The following is a 19,525-nucleotide window of genomic DNA, read 5'->3' on the forward strand; positions in this document are numbered from 1 at the left end:
AACAAGGTAGACGATAACAACGCCCTTAGGAGTTTTGATCATTCGCGTGCGAGGATCATAACACCGTGCACACTCCAAGATAAGCTCACTACACTGTATGGACTGTGGGAATCCAACAACATGAAAAATACCACTCTTCATAATGTTCGCATATGTTGGGGAAGGAACCTGATTTCCGACTCCGAACATCCGCTGTCGCATCTGGTTTAGGTCTAGGAAATGCATGTTTGTATCGATGATCTCCTTCCATCTGGATGAAATCTTGAGCTCTGGATAAAATCCAGTCTCCAACATCTTCTGTAGTTTTTTCCTTTCCTTAAATCCGAACTTAGATATCGCACCTGTACAAAGCTTGAAGTTAGACTTAGGAAAATAAATAATGTTCTTGATAAAATTCCTGACTTTCTAAAGATTTTAGCTAATTAGAGCATAAAGTCAGGAAAATAGTCCACACTCTTGGTAGATCTTGACAATTAGATTCAAAATGTGACAACGTTAGGGCATGGAAACCCTCTATAAAATTCATTAATATCTCTTTATGCTTAGAAATTATGCAAACTAAAGTTTAAAGGAGTATACCGGATCAACGATGACTAAGAAAAGGTGTGAAAGGTTGTGTTTTCACACAAGGTATGTCTGAGAACACCTTCCGCAGTCAACAATGGAGGTCACAAATCTGAAGACAACCTACAACTAATAAATTAACTTCAAAAACCATGTTGCAATCCTTCAAAATATGCACAAACTTGATAAAAATCAGTCTTGATGATGAAAATAATTAATTTTGGAAACATGGTTATGGCTGGTAAAAGATAAATTTTTGGGGACAAGCAGCCATTAACACAGTTGCAGACCTTAAGACAGCCTTTTAATGGTCTGAAAATGATCCCAAAAATGCCTCCAAAATGCTCTCCAAATGTAAATTGCTGAAGTTGCAGCTGGCTGGGCAATAAAAATTAAGTCTGAAAATTGAATGTACAGCCAACAATGGAGGTCTAAATCTGAAGCAAATGACAACAAGTAGCGAGGCAAAGGTGGCATCAAACATGCATGGAATTCACCAAAGTAAGCTCCCAGCACTTGCAAAATAAAAATCGAACTTTCCCAGCTATAGCGCCATTTTAAAATTCTGAAAATGTCTTCAATGTAGCTCAAATCTGCAACAACGGAGGTCTAGAACAGCAACCAGCAATGGAGGAGAAAATCGCCAAAACACCAAAAATCACCAAACATGGAAAATCGAATAATCTGGAAATGGTCTTAAATGGCAGCAATGGGATGGAACAGCAAGCTGGAAAAAAAAGGAGGAAAGAATCCTCAACCCAACACTTCACTTCAGCACTTTGCCAAAATTCGCCAATAAGAGAGAAAAATCGCCCTTCATGGAGACACTTGGCAGATTTAATAATAAAATATTACTGGAGACTCCTCTCTTATACTTGTTTTTGCCTCTCAATTTCACCACACAAGCAATGTGGGATAAAACACTTGCCTATATACTTGTTTGGTAAACTAACTTGCTTCTAGAAGGTTAAAAATATTGAATGCTTATTGCAAGTTATTTAATTTTGCTTTTAAAATTTTAAATAATCATTAATCATCATTTAAAAACAATTAAAAAATGGGGCTCACTTATTAAATATTTCAATTTTAAATCACAATTGAGCCTGGGAAAATCAACTTTAATTGGGATTAAAAAATACCATTAAAAATCACTTAAAACGTCAAAAATTCCCCACAAGGGAAAATTGACCTTAGCTTGGATAAAAATCCATGCAAAAATTTCATCAAAATGCATACAAAACAGGCCAGGGGAAAATCGATGGGGGTATGGATAAGAAATCCACACTCCAAATTCACTTTGTCTACAAAAAACACTCCCTGGTGGAAATTTGACCTCAGTCTGGATGAAAATCTGGACTTAACTCATCAAATTGCTCTCAGTGGAAAATCGACTTGGGTATGGACTGAGAGTCTGCACAAAAATCCGCACTAACTTGTCACAAAACACCCTGGTGGAAAATCGACACAGGCATGGAATCATCCTCAACATTGTCCGCACTATAGTCGACACTGCAGTCCGCACTTCTGGTGGAAAATCGATGGCAGTCTGGAAAAATCCTGACACTTAGCAAAATTTTAGCACTTCCAGGGGAAAATCGACCCAGGCATGGATAAATAGTGGTGGAAAATCATAGCGAATATGGATTTCAGAAGAAACCCATGTGTAGTGTGGATTTTGAGTGGGGGAAAAGGGTGGGTAGTCTGGAATATGAGGGGAAAAGCACCTCTAGCATGGAATTTGACCTTTTAACCCTTGGAATATGGATTTCCCTTAGGAATTTGACATTTTAACCACTCAAAATTGCTTAAAAACTTCAAAACTTGACTGGACTTAGGCAAATTTTCCAGAAAATTGAGCGAAACGCTAGGACATTTGTCGGGATAAAGTGTGAAATCAATTTAAATAATACCTTAGGAGCAAGAAAACAACTCCAAAAGGTCTAGGAATACCTTGGCACTTTAAAATCACCGTTGTACACGTTAACGCTCAAGAAGGTCAACACTTAGACAAAATTTAGGATCATTAAAATTCCAACGTTTGCAACTTCATCCTATAACCTCAAAAACCCTAATGGCACTAGGCATGATCAAAACTCTGAGACTCGAGCACGGGAAACACAAAATTGCCCACTAAGCAGCCAAAACCCTAACCTAACAACGCAGAAAGCCGAAAAAGAGGGGGTCCCCGTTAGCAATGGGGCGATGTGTGAAAAGGTTACAACAGTGCCTCACTTCCAAACTCTCCTCAAGCAAATCAAAAATTTGCACCAATCACTTTTGGAATAGATAGCTTAAGTATACCACCACAGATGACCTGAGGGCTAAGTGTCACCTATAGCTTCTAGCAAGGCCCAAGAACCATCACTATCTCACCAAACTACCTTTGGGGATTGGTGATACCTCTTCCACCTCTCTAAACTCCAATAAATCCAAGCAAATCCCAAGTTGGTTGTATGATGCAAACTGAGAAATTGTTCTCCCTTTCCGCATGGGAATGGAAACTCTATTTAAGGTTCTCTCACTACCCAATGAATACAAAAGCCACTGTCTAAAATTTCTTTAAAATATATTCCCTGTGCCTGTAACAAAGCCTTTCTATTTGAACAAAGCGATAGTCCCTATTCTCCATTGGTTCTAGTCAAATAAGGAGCACAATAATCATTGTTATAAAATCCAAGGAGTGCACAAAGTCAGCTAGCCATAAACATGACAACTTCTTCATTGGAAGTTTCCTACCAACTATTGCTGACATCATGGGAAAACATAGCTGGGGAATGTTGGCCACTGCAAACTATGTTTAGAAGAGGTTTTGGGATGCGGGAATAAAGGTTGTGAAAGAATTTGATGAGGCTAGATGATACCATGTGAGAAGGGCCATTTCGAAGTAAGAGCTCAAGGAGAACAGCTACTTGAGAATGGCTTTTGCATTTCTACAAGTGGGGTTGATAAAAGGGAACTTGGAGGAGTATAGGAAATACATCGAAGACCTCTTCAACTTCTTAACAACAAGGATGTAGACACGCATCAAGGAACTCATTGAAGAAATCATGTATATCTTGTTTAAAAACATATGGGGGATATGACTCAAAGAATTAAGGAGAAGAGGAAAGACTTGAGGAAGAAATTTAGGAGTAGGCCGTCAATGGCACAAACTGATATTTGAGAACTTATGTACTTCCAATTTTGATTTAATTGTACCTGCCCCCTTGGCAGTATCTTGCATATCAAAATATTCATATAATATATACATGCATACATATATAGATTTGTGGTCAAAAGATTTTAGTGCAACAACATGAAAACCTCAAAAAATTCACCATTCATATTTTGTCCCAGCACTTGGAGTGTTTTTTTAGCCATTCACACAAACCACAAGTTGCTTAAAAAATGTTTGAATGAACTTGTTTTTGGTTTGTGCACAAAGAAGGTTGACTAATAACTGCTTCAATGAACTTGTCTTTGTGTAGTCCAACATTTCATTGTGTGCAAAGAAGGTAGAGGTGCAAGCGATACATCATGTACTCAACCTCAATGGCATTGATCCATATTCAAACGCAGAGGATATGAATACATTGTTCACTAATGATATTTGGCACTTTGTAGAGGGAGGTATTTGAAAACTGCATAGCCTATAATTGGGAAGTGAAAGTGGTAACTGTAATTAGCATTTATTATCATTGTCTGTTTTAGGACAAAGTTTACCCTATAATGTGGCCTTTTCCTTAAATCTGAATGCCAACTTGATGAATATTTGTGTACTTGTCTTTCATATGATGGTTGCTCTGATGTTTTTATGTTCATTTTGTAATTTAAATTATTTAGTGATAACTTTAAACTTTGGCCCTTTACAACAGCAATCACACATACATCAGCACGATCTGATTTTGTTTCATGTTTGCACAACTATATGGATGCTAATTAATAGATGCTAATTAATAGCCAAAAATGGTGTCCTTTAAAATTCAATTGTGTTGTAAGTTATATACCCAGTCCCACCAAGTTCTCAACAAATCTTTCCTAACTCCTCTGAACAAAAAAACATTTGGCATAATGGAGATCTAAAATTGGATTCCATTTTGGCCTATTAATGGGCCTTCCTGGGTTCATCCAAACGATATTATGAACAAGGAAGTGATATGGATAAAGCTAGAGGAACGATGGGTAAAGATTAATTTCAACAGGGCATCAAAATGTAATACAGGCCCATCCAGTGTAGTATATCTTGCTCGAGATTGGACATGGAGCATTTTAGCCTTAGGGATGAAGAAGCTAGTGGATGGTTCAAACAATGAAGCTAAAGAGCAAGCCACTTTGCTTGCTACCAACATGGCAAGAAGACTCTCGATATCAAGGCTTCATTTAGAGGGAGACTCTCAAGTTATAATAAATACAATTATTAAAGGGGGAACTTAGGTATGTGTTGATGTGTTTTTCATGCACATGCGAACGCAGAATAAAATACCAAGGTATCTTATCCTCTCTTGAACAAAATCTCTCGCATACTGAAGATTTGCTTAAGGATCATTCAAGAAGACTCCAAGGTTCTTATATGTAGGGTCTCTACGTGTGGATAAGCTCTGTTCGTGTGATGTGATTATGCTGGAATCACAAGGGGACTTACATTTGTATGCCTAAATGCTTGATTTGTTGGAACTCAAGTCCTATCTACTCACCAGGGAGAATAAAGAAATAGCAAAAGGTTTAGGGTTTAGAGAGTCTAATCTAAGACCTAGAATACAAGAAGATAGATGAACGACTAGGTGGAGTCCTACTAGGCTAGGTCTCACCATCAAACTGAACAATTTGACACCAGCTCAGTGCAATCTTCCAAAGGATGCTTCGAATATGTTCAAATCGTTACACCATCAAACACTGATCACCATTCAAGTTAATGCATGAACAATAGACGCAAAACAATTTGAGATTAAGCTCATTCAATGCCAGTTGACCACGCAGGGCGCCCTTACAATTAGTAAGAGGCTAGTGGTATGGACTAGGTGGATTCCACACGAGTGCATTCAACAATTTTCTCCATTCACTCTAATTATCTACCATCAAATTTGAAGATCCAACAAGAAACCATGCATATTGCAAGAAACGACACATTTCACCTTAACTTCAATGAAAATGGAGTTCATTTACAATTTAGGCAACAATTTCTTGCCTTCTCCTATTCTATTCTGATTACTATCTAAGCTTCTATTCTTCTATCCTATTCACAAACTATTCACTATTACCCAACTATTAACCTTTACAAATGAAGAGCCAAAGCTTTATATAAAGAGCTCCTTACAATTCAATGGCTCTGATTGATTCACAATCAATGGCTAGGATTACAAGATGGAAACCCTAATTAGGGTTTGTTACAACAAACTCCTCTAGCCAATGAGAAAATTGCATTTAATACATGAGAACCAATAGATGAAAAGGGTAGGTACATCGGAGTTTATGCCCTCGTGCATAAGCGTGATTCATCGAATCTAGACACGCTGATGTGGACCCTTCTGATTGGAGGAATAGTGACTAGGATACCACCTTGTCTTGCGTTTGTGCTTGGTCAAAGAACATTGAGCAATATTTCTTGATACTCAATGAGAAGCTAACTTTGATTAACTCTTTTGAAACTATCTGCTTCTTCAAAATACCCTTGCGCTGACCTTGGTTGATCATCCTCCTTCCTTGATGTACCTGATGAATGATGTACCTTTCCTTGACTCTCTTGTGTTTGATGAGGCCTCCTCTTGATTTCACAGTCAAGTCACTCCTCATCTGGTAGCTCACCTCGCCTTGAAGTGTTTATAAGATCTTTCTTCTCTGCCATCTTGTGATTTCTCCATGTGATAGAATGAGGTCCTTGAGGATGGTTAGCTCCATTGCTTGTGACTGTTAAACACTTGAAGTCTTCAGCACTTTGAGACTTCTTTTATGCGCTTAAGGGTCCCATTGAGGATGATGAAGATTCCTAATGACGTCCTCCTTGTTTTTGTCTGTTCTTCCTTCTAGCCCGGCCTTCTTGATCTAGAAAGAAAACAAAAGATGATTATGATATATATTCATTCTAACATGGCATTTCTTACCTTAAATCATCAATAAGAAGATATTTGAATCAATTTCCCTTGAAGCTAGGAGGAAAAGACACACTTTTAGAATAAATTTGGTCATGTACCTTAGAGAGGGTCGGGAGCGAATTTGACATTTGTGTTCAAATTCATCAAGTTTACTCATTTCTACAAGCTCAAACCATGATTATAGGTCCTTAAGGCTTGGATAAGGTCATTCGACCTTATGCAAAAATTTTGAACCAAGGATTCTACCCAAACTGGAGGTGAGATGTAGATTTTGAAGGAATTCGCTCCTATACCTCTAGAAGGGTCAAGGGCGAATTTGATCCTCTAGGCTCAATTCATACTCCTTTTCACTTAGCCTTGTCTTAGACTTGACCTTTCAATCCCTCTCTCCTAAAGACATCATTTATTTAACCCCCAAAAAGGCCTAAAAGAAGGATTTCGCTTTGGACCTTGGGCAAGGTACAGGCCTCAAGAAAAATTCGCTCTGGACCCTTTGGAAGGATCAAGAGCGAAATTTGCATTTTACTCAATTTTCCTTCATAGAAATTCATTTCTCATCCTTTTCTCATCAAAAACAAGTCATTTGCCTCCGAAAATGCTTAGTAATAGGTTTCGCTCAAGGGCTTAGGCAAGGTACAAGACCTCCTAAGAATTTCGCTTTGGACCCTTTGGAAGGGTCAGGAGCGAAATTTGGCATTTTGGTCAAAACCTTCACACTTTCATCATTTCACTTTGTTGTACACATCAATTCTCTCTCTATCACACCATAGGAACAAATATTTTGACCCCAAACAAGGAGCAAATAGGTGTATAGGAAAATTCGCTCAGGACCATTTGGAACGGTCAGGAGCAAAATTCATATTTTCACTCAATTTTCACATCATTGCTCATGAATTTTAACAAGTTCAAACCTTTTAAGAGAGTTTAAGTAGAGACTCCTTCAAATTTTCTTGCGTGCCTCACCTTGATTCACTCCAAACCCTTTGAGAGGACAGGACCTATAATGAAATTCGCTCCTGACCCTTTGGAAGGGTCAGGAGCGAAATTGGCAATTTCCACTCAAATTTCTCATCCAATATTGTTGCAACTCATTCCAAGGGCATGGATCGATCAATCTTCATTCAATCAAGGTGTAGGAGTAAGGTTTATGGTCCAAAATTAGGACCAAGGGAGGGTATTAGGAGAATTTGCTCCTGTCCCTTTGGAAGGGTCAGGAGCGAAATTCACAATCTAGCTCAAATTTCTCTCATTTTGATCTTCAAGCTTGCTTCAATTCATTTGATAGATTATTCTTCCTTTAATTGAGGCCTGGAAGCAAGGGTTATAGTCCAGGTTAGGACCAAGAGAGATTCTTAGGAGAATTCTCTCCAAAGGGTCGGGAGCAAAATTCTTCTTTAAGCTCAAATTCCAAATTTTCCCATGATCCAAGTGCATTCGGCTAGGTTTCAATTCATTCTCAAGGCCTAAATAGATCATCCTCTCCTCAATCATGACTAGAAAGCAAGGTTTGTGGTCTAAACTGGGAACAAGAGAAGAGTCTAAGGAAATTCACTCTGAACCCTTTGGAAGGGTCCGGAGTGAATTTTGCAATAATGCTCAAATTCTTGACTTTTTCTAAAATTTCCAAATCTAAGTTTGTCAAAGGCATCTCCAAGGGTGAATTCAAGCTTATTTCCTCCCAATCCAGGCCTTAAAGTGAAGGTTTTGTCCAAAATAGGAGGGCAAAGAGAGCTAAGGAAGATTTCGCTCCTGTACCCTTGAGAGGGATAGGAGCGAACTCGGTGTTCTAGCTTAGATTCTCCATTATCTTCAAGCCTTTGCATTCAAGTCTCATTGATATGCTTCTCTAAGGGATAGGTAAGTGGATATTGCATCAAACAAGGCCCTGAGATAGAGTATTTCATCCAGTTTGGGGGGAAGCTTTCTTTTGAAGAATTCGCTCTTGTACCCTTGAAAGGGTCAGGAGCAAAATTGAGGTTCTCACCCAGATTCCTCATTGTTCATGATCAAAAGTTTGCTCAACTTAATGTCCAAGGCATCCTTGACTTGACTCAATGGCATAGGTCTCAAAAGCCAAGACTTCCTAGCATGATACAAAGACTTCCTCAAACTCAATCAAGACTCAACCCTAGAAGCAAGTCCCAAGCCCAACCAAGAGGAAGCTTTCAACAGAGACCCTGACCTGGACCACCTACTGACCCACTTGAGCCTAAGCAGACCATCCTATCTTAATGAGCTCTCTAGAAACTCTCCAATGCAAATATTAATAGCACAAACCTAAAAGACTAAGCCAAGAAAACTAACCCTAGAAAGCAAAAAGTAGGGGTCCCCATTTGCAATGGGGCGATGTGTGAATCCATCACAACAATATGGAAGTTAAACAAATTCATTAAAATCATTAGAAACAATATGTCCTCATTTGCGGAATTTAAAATAAGTAATAACCCATACAAAGAGAGGGAAACGAGCTGGCGGACACCCTGTCTAAATAGGTATCCACATTTAAAGTAAAGGAGGCGAATGAGATTTGGGAGGACTTTAGAGCAATAAATTTTGAGGAGAATGTACGAGTTGAAGCAATTTGAAGTGATCATGAATTGCATTTAAGGAAATGCCTCCCTCGAGAAATGGGGAGCATGCGAAGTAGGCTTAGTGATGCAAGGAAGTCTTTTCAATCCTCATTTGGTGTTGGTGAAGAATGTGAATTCTATTGAACACTTCTAGATGCTGAGAGGAGGAGTGAATCAGCATATATTAAAACTTAACCAATTTAATCACTCAGTCATCCTTCATTCCATTTACCACATGTACAGAAATAATGAACTAAGAAACACAAAAGCAATCACACATGAACACCAAGCTTTTACATGGAAAACCCAATGAGGGAAAAACCACAGTGAGAACTATCTCACTATATGAAGAATAGATTACAATGTTTAGGCTCAAGGCCAAGGATTTGTTTGCCCCTGAAGTGGACTTGCAAAACTGAGGCGCACAACCTCAAGGCAAGATACAAAGACTTGCAGACACTAAGAGCACTTCTTCAAGGCAAGATACATTACATATAAGAGAGATACATTAATATGACTAAACTATCGGCAACCGCATCCACTGATATGCTAATTAAAATTCTTTGTTAAAAGACATCTGAAACTGTCTTCATTATTTCACCACTGTACTTGTGAACCTTTGCACAACTTCACAAACACTACACACAAGACATACAACTCATACTTACATCTACAAAATGATTTCATTCCTTTTATACCATTCGCAACCAAAACAACATCAATCAGGTCAGCCTACCTAGATGTAACATGTAGAATCAAAACAATTGGCCCAAAACCAATCTTCAATGCATTGCGAAAGGCAAGGTGAAACATGTGAGGCATCACACCATGTCGACACACCTTCCTATCCATCCCAAATCATCGACTATAGATTTGCACACTACCGCACGAACCAAATTATTATAGGTCAGCTCCAAATAATAAAACAGTCAAGCACACCAGCTAAACTTACACCAATTCCAATATGGACCACAAAACACTTGTGGATGCTTAAGATAGCATCATCTGATATCTACAAACACAAATCATCAAGCCGCATCACCAAATACTTTAAGGCGGAGGAATGCAACGTATTCCTGTACAATATCACTCTGTCACTGTGCATACCTGAACTCAAATCAACATAACTCCATCTATAGACCAAATAAGAATCTGAAAACAAGAATACACCATGCATTTACATCCAACAACATTATATTCCAACCGCAAGAAGTGATAAAACATATGCGCCATAATGTGAACCAAAGTCTAAGCAAACTCTAACAAACTATTCACTGGAACAGCCATACTTCACCAACACCAACTACGGACCATTAGGATCATCTCCAAAGCTCTGAAAAATCTATATTACAACTTCATATACCATCTAAGGTGACTGCAATCAGTCACCAAACATTTGCATAACTATTAAACTAATCCACTGTAACTGCACTACTCCAGATCACATCTGAACTAAAGATATCACTAAGTTACATATCCGGATCAACATGTTTGACATCAATGACAACAAGAACTCATATTTGCAACAACTAGAGTAAGTAGTGAATTGCAAAGGTCAAAAGGATAGAAGCCAATTTCACTTTGAGAATGAAGAAGCAACAATTGGCATTCTTGGGGAAAAAATCTCAAGATTAAAGAATGTCTTCAAAATTGAAAACCCAATGTTTTCACAAAAATATGATGTTGGGGGAAGAGCTTGTGAAGTCAAAATATAGATACCGCACCAACATTTATATTGCATCCTTATTTCTGGCATGTTGTCTGGAATTGGATGAAAAAGATGATGTGCATTGGGTCATGAATGAATGTGTGAGAGATGAATGGACCTACAACGTGGGCACTTTTATTGCAATGGCCAAACCTAGTAAAGGATTCATAGCTCGTAGGGGTGATTGACTTCATGTGGTAGAGTTTTTGCCACCATTGCAGCCCTTTCTATTGTGAAGTGCCTCCTGTGATAAAGAAGACAAACGTGCAGAAGCCCAATTGAGTTGTAATTGCATTAAAGAGTACATATGCAACAGAGAGCAAACACAAATGGCTGCCAGTCCAGCAAAGAAGAAGCCCACAAAAAAGTGCCTGAAATTCAAGAAAGAATATTGGGCGGGTGAGCCAAAGAAGTCCCAGAAGAAAAATTAACCAATATGATGTTTTTGCATTGTTGCATAATTATTTTTTGGTACTAATGTGTAGCCATATATAATGTATCAGGTGTAAATATTGTAATTAGGGTTTCAAATACAATAGTAGATTTTAATGGACAAAAACGAACAATTTAAATGTATATTTTGTGACTATTGTAAGTAACTGGAGCTGGGTGGGATGTAGGAAAAGGTTTTAGTTTATGGCTCCATGGAAGATTTAAATTGCCAGATCAGTGGTTAAGACCACAAGACTTTAACAAAAAATTTGTATGTGTTTTGGAAATGAATACAATACAACCTTTCACCAATCAAAAAAAAAAAAATTGGATTCCATTTTCCTTTCACGCACTGGACTGGTTTTAGCTTTCATCTTCAATCTTCTACATTCACAAGTTTTCCTACAATATTCTACAGCATTCTAATAACCTACAGCAACATTGGACCATTTTGCATCATCATTTTGAAGTTGTCTACATGCCATTGGACTCCACTGTCTTGGATCAGTTTGTTATACTATCCTTCTTTCTTTGTTATTCTATATTGTATTGTTTACTTGGCATCTTTGTATTATACATCTCCAAACTCTCTTTCATACACAAAAGGTGTAACGTCCCCAATCAGACAACATTTAAAAATAAGGGGGACGCTTCCTTATGAATTCACTGAATTAGATATAGTTATTGAATTTCTTGTATGATCAGCAATAATGATTATATTCAATCAAAACAAAATGTTGTTGTAAGCAAGAGAGTTAGGATGAGACCCTAACACCAACATTAACTTATTCAATATGCTGCTACAGGAATGTCTGATTCAAACAGCAATAAAAGAATATCAGTCATTATAAATGCAGATTGTGTTAGCTCAAACTGTTGTTACAGATTGATATTCCAAGAACCCTTAATATTACTCGATGATTATTTTCTAACATTCATCAATCAACAAGTCATAATTTTATTGTTAATAAATATTGAAAACATAGTTAAACTACTCGCCAAAACCAAAAACTTGCCAAGGCCTGAAAAAGAAACTCAGGAAAAACTCAGCCACTACTTGGCAAAAAAACTCGAGAACTTAAAAAATTGCTTAAATTTAATTAGAAATGAATTATTTTTGCAAAATTCAATGAGAAGATGCATCCAATGAGTCAATAAATGAGAACACAAAAGAAACAAACTGAGTCTAGATATATTTAAACGCAAAGTGGGTACAAAATCGCATCCTCGTGAGGAATGCTGATGCCTGGAAGCAAAATAGTAAATAGTTTTTGTAAAACTAAAAGTAAATGCATCATTACAATTACATCTTCCTCTTCCCAGCTCTAGTAAAAACTAAAGGAGAGGTAGAACTAGAGGGTCTAGTCCTAGAAGTCTGCACTGGGCGTGGTTGTGTCTCCACACTCGGTATGTCTGACTCAGGCTGTGGCTCACCCTCCATCCTAGACGTAGCTCTGCCTCTAGCTTCTCCTGGTACTGGCAATGACTCCTCATCCTCCTCAATGTCATCCAGTGTGAAACCAAATCCACCCCCCTCCTCCTCCATAGCCTGCCTCTCCAAATCATTGATGTCATCCTCTGTAAACAATGGAGGTCGCTCCTGTGATGTCCAATCATTGTAAGGATCTATATCATCCAAATCAATTGTACTAGTTGTTGCTTTCTCTACCTTCCTTATGCGCAAGCGAAGATTATATTGCACAAAGACAAGGTCATTGAAGCGTTTTTGAGCTAACTTGCTCCTCTTCTTCGTGTGGATGGCCTCAAACAAACTCCAATTGTGCTCACAATTGGATGAACTACAAAGCTGACATAAGATTCTGAGGGCAAATTTTTTGAGATTTGGGGTATTTCCACCCCAACTTTGCCACTAAGCATCTACAAAATAAAATATTGAAAAGTTAGAAAGCAAAGAGAAAAGCAAAAACATATTTTATCAATTTATCAATTACTTTAGACCCCAAAATCCAAATGGCAAATGTTATACCTAGGGTTTGAGTGGTTCTTCCTCTCCTTGCCAGCTCTAAAGAGAATAGCTTACCCCTTGCTTCCTCATAGTTTTGGAGATATATCACAACGAGGTCTCTCACCTCAACCTCCGGTATCATCCTCTGAATGCATGTAGTGAGGCCCTCCATGACCTCTCCATTAGGATCTGAGTAAGAATCCTCGAACTTAAAATGGGGGTTGAGGAAGTACTCGACTACATGAATGGGTTGGTGGAGCTGATTGTTCCACCTCCTATCAATAATTTCCTAGATGGGATCAAATTTGAGTCTATCCCCCCTGTAGTAATTTTTTATAGACTCCTTGGCCCTATCCATGGCTTCATAAATATACCCCATTGGGGTTTGATCCCCATCTACCAAGCGCAAAACTCTAACCAAGGGCTCGAACACTTACAATTGAACAATTACAAATTACAAAAAGATTAATTAATGAAGTTACAAATTAATAATGAGAGACTTGAATCAAGAATAATTAAAAATTCAAGTTTTGAAGTTACCTTTACAATCTCTGTAGCCTTTTGTGCAAAATGGTTGTCAAAGACTATGCATGCGACACCCTCTCCTTCAACTTTCTTTGAATAAGGTGAGTCTAGCCATGCTTGACTCACAAACATTTGTTTCAAAGAAGTCAATGCACCAAGAATGCTTTGCAACGTCAAGAAAATTGTTGCAAACCTTGTGACACCGGATCTCACCAAATCTCTCCCTTGAGTGTGCTCTCTCATCAAATGTAGGACCCAAGGGTGATTGTAAATATATTTTGTGATCCCCCTTGCATCTTCCACAATTGGAATCACCCCATCAAGTTTTCCTATGTCCTCCAAAAGAAGGTCAAGGACATGTGTTGCACAAGGTGTCCAAAAAAGAGTGGGGTGCCTATCTTGGAGGATTTTGTTTGCTGTCACATATGTCGTTGCATTATCTGTGATCATTTGCACCACATTCTCTACTCCCACCTCCATGACAACGTGCTCCAACATTCTAGCCAATGTATCTGCATTTTTCACCTTATTGGAGGCATCAACTGATTTGAAGAACACCACATTGTCCAAAAAATTAATAATGGTGTCATTTTTGCCATCTATCCACCCATCAGAAAGAATGGTGCAGCCATATTTTCTCCATTCTTTTATTTGGTCCTCCACCACTTCTTTTGCCCTATCAATTGCATTTGTGAGCAACCTAGAAGAACAAAGTAAAATTAGGTCTTACTACACAACTTTGATTTAATAAACAAGAAAAACAATTAAAAATGAAATCAAGTGGACTATTTACTAACCTCCCACCCAAATCCTTGCAAGAAGGGCCTTGTACGCTTTTCCTGAAACTGTTATTGCCATAACCAAATTTAGCCAATAAGGATTGTCTGCCACATTGAATGGAATGTTGTTGAAGTACCCAAAATCAGCACATGCAATATTTGTTTTCTCATGTGCCTCCCTATTTCATCCAGTGGCCTCTAATGATGGTTGTGCTCCAGGTGTGTTCCTGGGCACAAAATAACTACCTATAGACTGTGTCCCTGATGGTGATGCAATAGGTACTCTACTAGAGGAAACAGAAGTGGTGGCCGAGGTGGTGTTGGGTTTGCAGATACGTGGGCCATGACGAGAGCCCACTATGCCCTGAAGTGCTTCTTCTTCTTCTTCAATGTCAACTGAAACACCTTGAGATTCAGCTATGGTTGCTCTCATGGCTAGTTTTGCCCTCTCCTTTTGCAATTTTTTCTTTTTCCCAACTGAGAGTATGGCATTAATATCTCTTTTTATTTCTTCGATGGCCCCGGGACATACCCTAGCATCATGCTTCTTGATGCCTGCAAGGTGGTATTTCAGGCGATTTATGCCTCCATGAAATACTTCTTCACATTTAATGCAAATCACCGACCCAAGGTCTGGTCCTTCATAGGCATACCTCCAAGCCCTATCTCTAGCACCTTTAGGACGGGTGCCTATATATCCAGATGGGCATGGTTCTAGTGGCCAATCATACCTTGAAGTTGCCATCCTGAATTAATGGTTAACTATTAACCTAAACATACAAAGTGAAAAGACAAAATTAATATTTTAGATAAACAATTTAGCAAACTATCTAAATTAGTTTAAATACTTTAGACCAAAGAAGCAACAATCGAGAAAAAACGCGATTATATCCAATTAATTGGGAGTCGGCATTGGAGCCAATTTTTTCCCCAAAAAAATCGGAATTAATCAGTCAACGATTTTTACCGATGGTCAACGATTATTTCAAGTTTTAATCGCGAAAAAAACACATGTTTAATTCGATAAAAATCACACAAATCCCACGAAACAAAAAACTACCATGAAAACCCTAAAAAATCTACGAAAAATTGCTATTTATGGCGGCGTGCGGTAGTAGGTTATTCATTCAGCTTGGGGTCGAAGAAATTAGTTAAAATTTGCAGCAAAACTCATTAAAAATAAATTAAATTTGTTAAAATTCACAATACATTTGTATGGAAAAGAATAAAAGTTTTTATTAGGGCTTTTGAAAACAGAATTTCTCAAACTCGCGATAGCAAAAAAATGGTGGGTGAGCCATGAGAGGAGTTGCTGTGAATCGAGCCTCATGTCGAATGTCAAATCCACAAGTTTGCAATCTGCTTGGGAAGTTTTTGATTTATCTATAGATGTTTTTTGGCTTTCATAAAGTTTAAAAATTTTCAAACATATATTTAATATTTTAATAATCAATGTCCATTAAAATTAAATATTATTTTACTTATGGGATTCACCCCGCAGCGTGACGGTTAAGTCACGAGCCCCGGTTTGGGGAGGTCAAATGTTCGAATCTCTTGGCAGGCGTTTGCGTTGATGGCGGACGAAGGAAGACAGACTGTACTCCCCGCACAGGAGCACACAGACAATACTGCCAGGCGCCATGCACACGTGTTTGACAGCGGAGTGATAAGGGAGGCCAACGATGTGGAGCGATAAGGAGTTGCAGTGGAGCTGCAGTGAAGCGATAAGGAGACGGTTGTGGAGTGATAAGGAGTTGCAGTGGAGCGATAAGGAGACGGTTGTGGAGTGATAAGGTGGTGTGTGTGGAGAGACAAGGAGCGGGAGATATAAGGCGAATGGAGAGATAATTGTGGAGAGATAAGGAGTATTATGGATTTGTAGGATCGATATGCTGCATGAGACCCCACTGGTTCATAGCTCCAGTCAAAAGCGACTATATTGTAGGGGCGAGACCCCATGTTGTCTTAAGTTAGTGGATTGTTGCAGAGCAGCTGAAATTGTAATACCTATTACCGATCAAAAAATATATATTATTTTACTTATATAAAAAAAAATTATAAATGATCATTTAAAATATTGAAATTTAGCATTATTTTACTTATTTATTTATTTATTTGAAATATTAACATTTAATAATTAAACAAATTTAAATATTTAGATTTTTTTTTTTATCGGTAAAAGGCCAAAGCCATAAGATTTTATTAATATTTATAACCAAAAACAACCCGACTCTCTAGGGGCACCAGTAGGAAAGAGTCGGGTGGATTAAACCTTCGATCTTGCCCCAAAAAATTCAATTGTTCGTATATGGATACATTTTGAAAAATTACAAATTTATTTACAACAAGTCTGATACAAATATAATGTAGCAACATACAAAATTCTGCATGTGTTTTGCCCCTAGAGAACGCACAGAGTGAAGACCACATGCTGAAATTCGAAGATGTTGCCACTCATAGCTACGGCCTTCCCATGGAGTACGTAGTTGTCCAGTCCAATCCAGTATAACATTCTCCTTTGGGTGACCTGTACTGATAATATTCCCTACACAGAAACAGTCACAAACAACCTCCAACCATCTAGACCTGTTGTTAGCTGTTAGCAAAACCATGCAAGATAAGAATGCTCTTGCATTATGGGTGCATATCAATTTTAAAGTAACAGCATATCATAGCCATGTAAGCATAAAAAACACAAACCAAACCAAAGCCCAAGCCGGTCTGAGGCCCTTGCCCCTCTGAATTTAATCTTTATACACACAGGTGTTATTTTAGAGGCCAGATAGCTAGAGAGGACCCAGAGCATTACCATCAATATTACACTATAACCTTCAGGAAACAATGTTGCATGAAACTGAAAACCAAAGTGCTATGTCAGTACTACAGGAAAATATCTAACCTTAACCATAGTAAAAGTCTAAAATTATCCACATAGACAAAATCTTATCAAACGGCCCTATATAACCACGCATCTAAAGTAAAGTCCTGAAATAAATTCTTAAAGTCTCAGAGTAGCCACATGTCCAAAATTACTGCTAAATAACCATAATAGAAAGCTACCAAGTATGCCCCAGCTGGTGCAGCAAAATTCATGGGGATTCCCAAGAAAAACTAAGTTTGACATAAATGGGGAATATAAAACTGAAACCTTAATTTTTCAGGTTCCTATCAACAAAAACACGATCCCCATGAGGAGGGTGAGGATTTGCAGAAGAGCTCGACAGGACCGCCTCCACCATCACCCTTTGAGTCCTTTTTCTAGCCTGAGAATAAGATTTATCAACCAAATGAGATGCCTTGATAATCACAGGAGGAAGTACCTGAAATTTTTCGATATCCATTGCAGGGAAGTCCATTGGAGGCGAAAAGCCTTCCTCAACCATATAATCGACCCACCATTTCGTACCCTGAGAAGGTTTCAGATGAAGCCATTTCTGGAGGAATGCAATGTTTCTAGCAGTTATCGGTTTCCTTGCTTCGAAGGAGGAGATATCTTTGATAACCAAGATAGGGCGCATCACCACATCCCTAACACGATTCCTTAGACCCGGCTCAGCATAATCTTCGGGGTAAGGAATCATCAGGTTCTCATTAACATTATGGACTGCTAGTTCTAGACCAATCAACAAGTCCTCTTTAAAAATCGCCTGACAAAGTAGAATTGCCTCATTTTTGGGTGTACCCATGACAAGTAAGATGACTACAAATGTAGCAGGAATGTCATAGTTAACCCTAAACCTGAGTTCATAGTTCATATGTTCCTCCCCCATAACTTCTATAACAGCCCTAACAGCAAGATCATCAAGGTCGTTTAAGACCCTGCTCCAACGTTCCTATTTAACTTGGCCCTTAAAGGCCATCATTCTGCTTCCTTCCTTGGGGAGCATAAGAATTGCAGACTCCATTTTAAAGTATCAAACACAGTAACAATGCCAAAGCTAAGCCAGATTGAACTTAAAGATAGCCAAGAAGGCTCTCGAAACTAGGACACATAAATGTCACACATGTCGAAGGGAAGATGATGAAGGCAAAATAATTACAATGACAAGGAAATGAAAGGCCACACCTCAGACTCCGCCACCTCTAGAAACAAAGTTGTTTAGGCTTAACAACCAATGATAAGGGCATACAATCAAAGAGCCTAAGGATATATGATGAACAATCAGCAAATATGCCTTCGAAGACATAAGAAAAGAAAAAAAGGGGGGGCAAAAAGCCAAGGAAAAACCACAAGTATAAAAATCTAAGGCTATGAAAGTGGGGGAGAAAGGGAGGATAGAGGAAAATAAAAGAGCAATGAAAAAAGAAGGAAAAAATAAAAGTTCAAAAGAAAGGAAAGAAAATAAAAAGAAAAAATAAATATGCACATACAAGAAAATGGGAAAAAATGAATAAATATAAAAACAAAGAAGAACAAAAGGAAAATAAATATATATATATATATGAATATAACACACACACATATATATGTATATGAACATATATATAGACATATATATATGCGAAAAAATATTATAAATATATATGTACATATAAGTATATTCATATACATATATCCATATATGTGTGTAAATATTCGTGTATATATCTTAACATATATATATAAATAAAAGAATAAATAAAGAAAAGGGAGAAAGAAAGACAGAAGAATAGCAGAAAAAAAAATCGAAGGACCAGGCAAAGAATGAGTATTAACCAGAACAAAACCAAGACACATGCATGCCAAAGGTGGACTAAAGAGAACAAGGAGGACTATACAGTGGACACCAGTCCAACAGCCGATAACCTCTCAGGGGGGTTTGAGATTTAAGATCATCTTACCATCCGCCCCAAGATTGGCCAAGAAATCAGCCTTTTTGTTGCCTTCTTTGTAGATATGATTTGTTGTATATCTCTCAAGGGAACTGAGAAGG

At 38.1% G+C, this 19,525-nt stretch overlaps 1 protein-coding gene across 3 annotated transcripts in view; it reads right to left on the minus strand.

Moving 5' to 3' along the window:
* The window catches only part of LOC131036397 (uncharacterized), a 160,025-nt gene that overhangs the window by 133,898 nt on the left and 6,602 nt on the right, over positions 1-19,525 (minus strand). The window contains exon 2 of one of the 3 annotated variants that reach the window (XM_059221579.1): positions 580-687. The exons of the other annotated variants lie outside the window; for them this stretch is intronic. The gene's annotated coding sequence lies outside the window, so the exon portion shown is untranslated. The remainder of the gene's footprint in view (positions 1-579; positions 688-19,525) is intronic. 3 annotated transcript variants of the gene reach the window in all.

Source organism: Cryptomeria japonica, chromosome 5, assembly GCF_030272615.1.
Source record: "Cryptomeria japonica chromosome 5, Sugi_1.0, whole genome shotgun sequence".
Classification (NCBI taxonomy): Eukaryota; Viridiplantae; Streptophyta; class Pinopsida; order Cupressales; family Cupressaceae; genus Cryptomeria; species Cryptomeria japonica.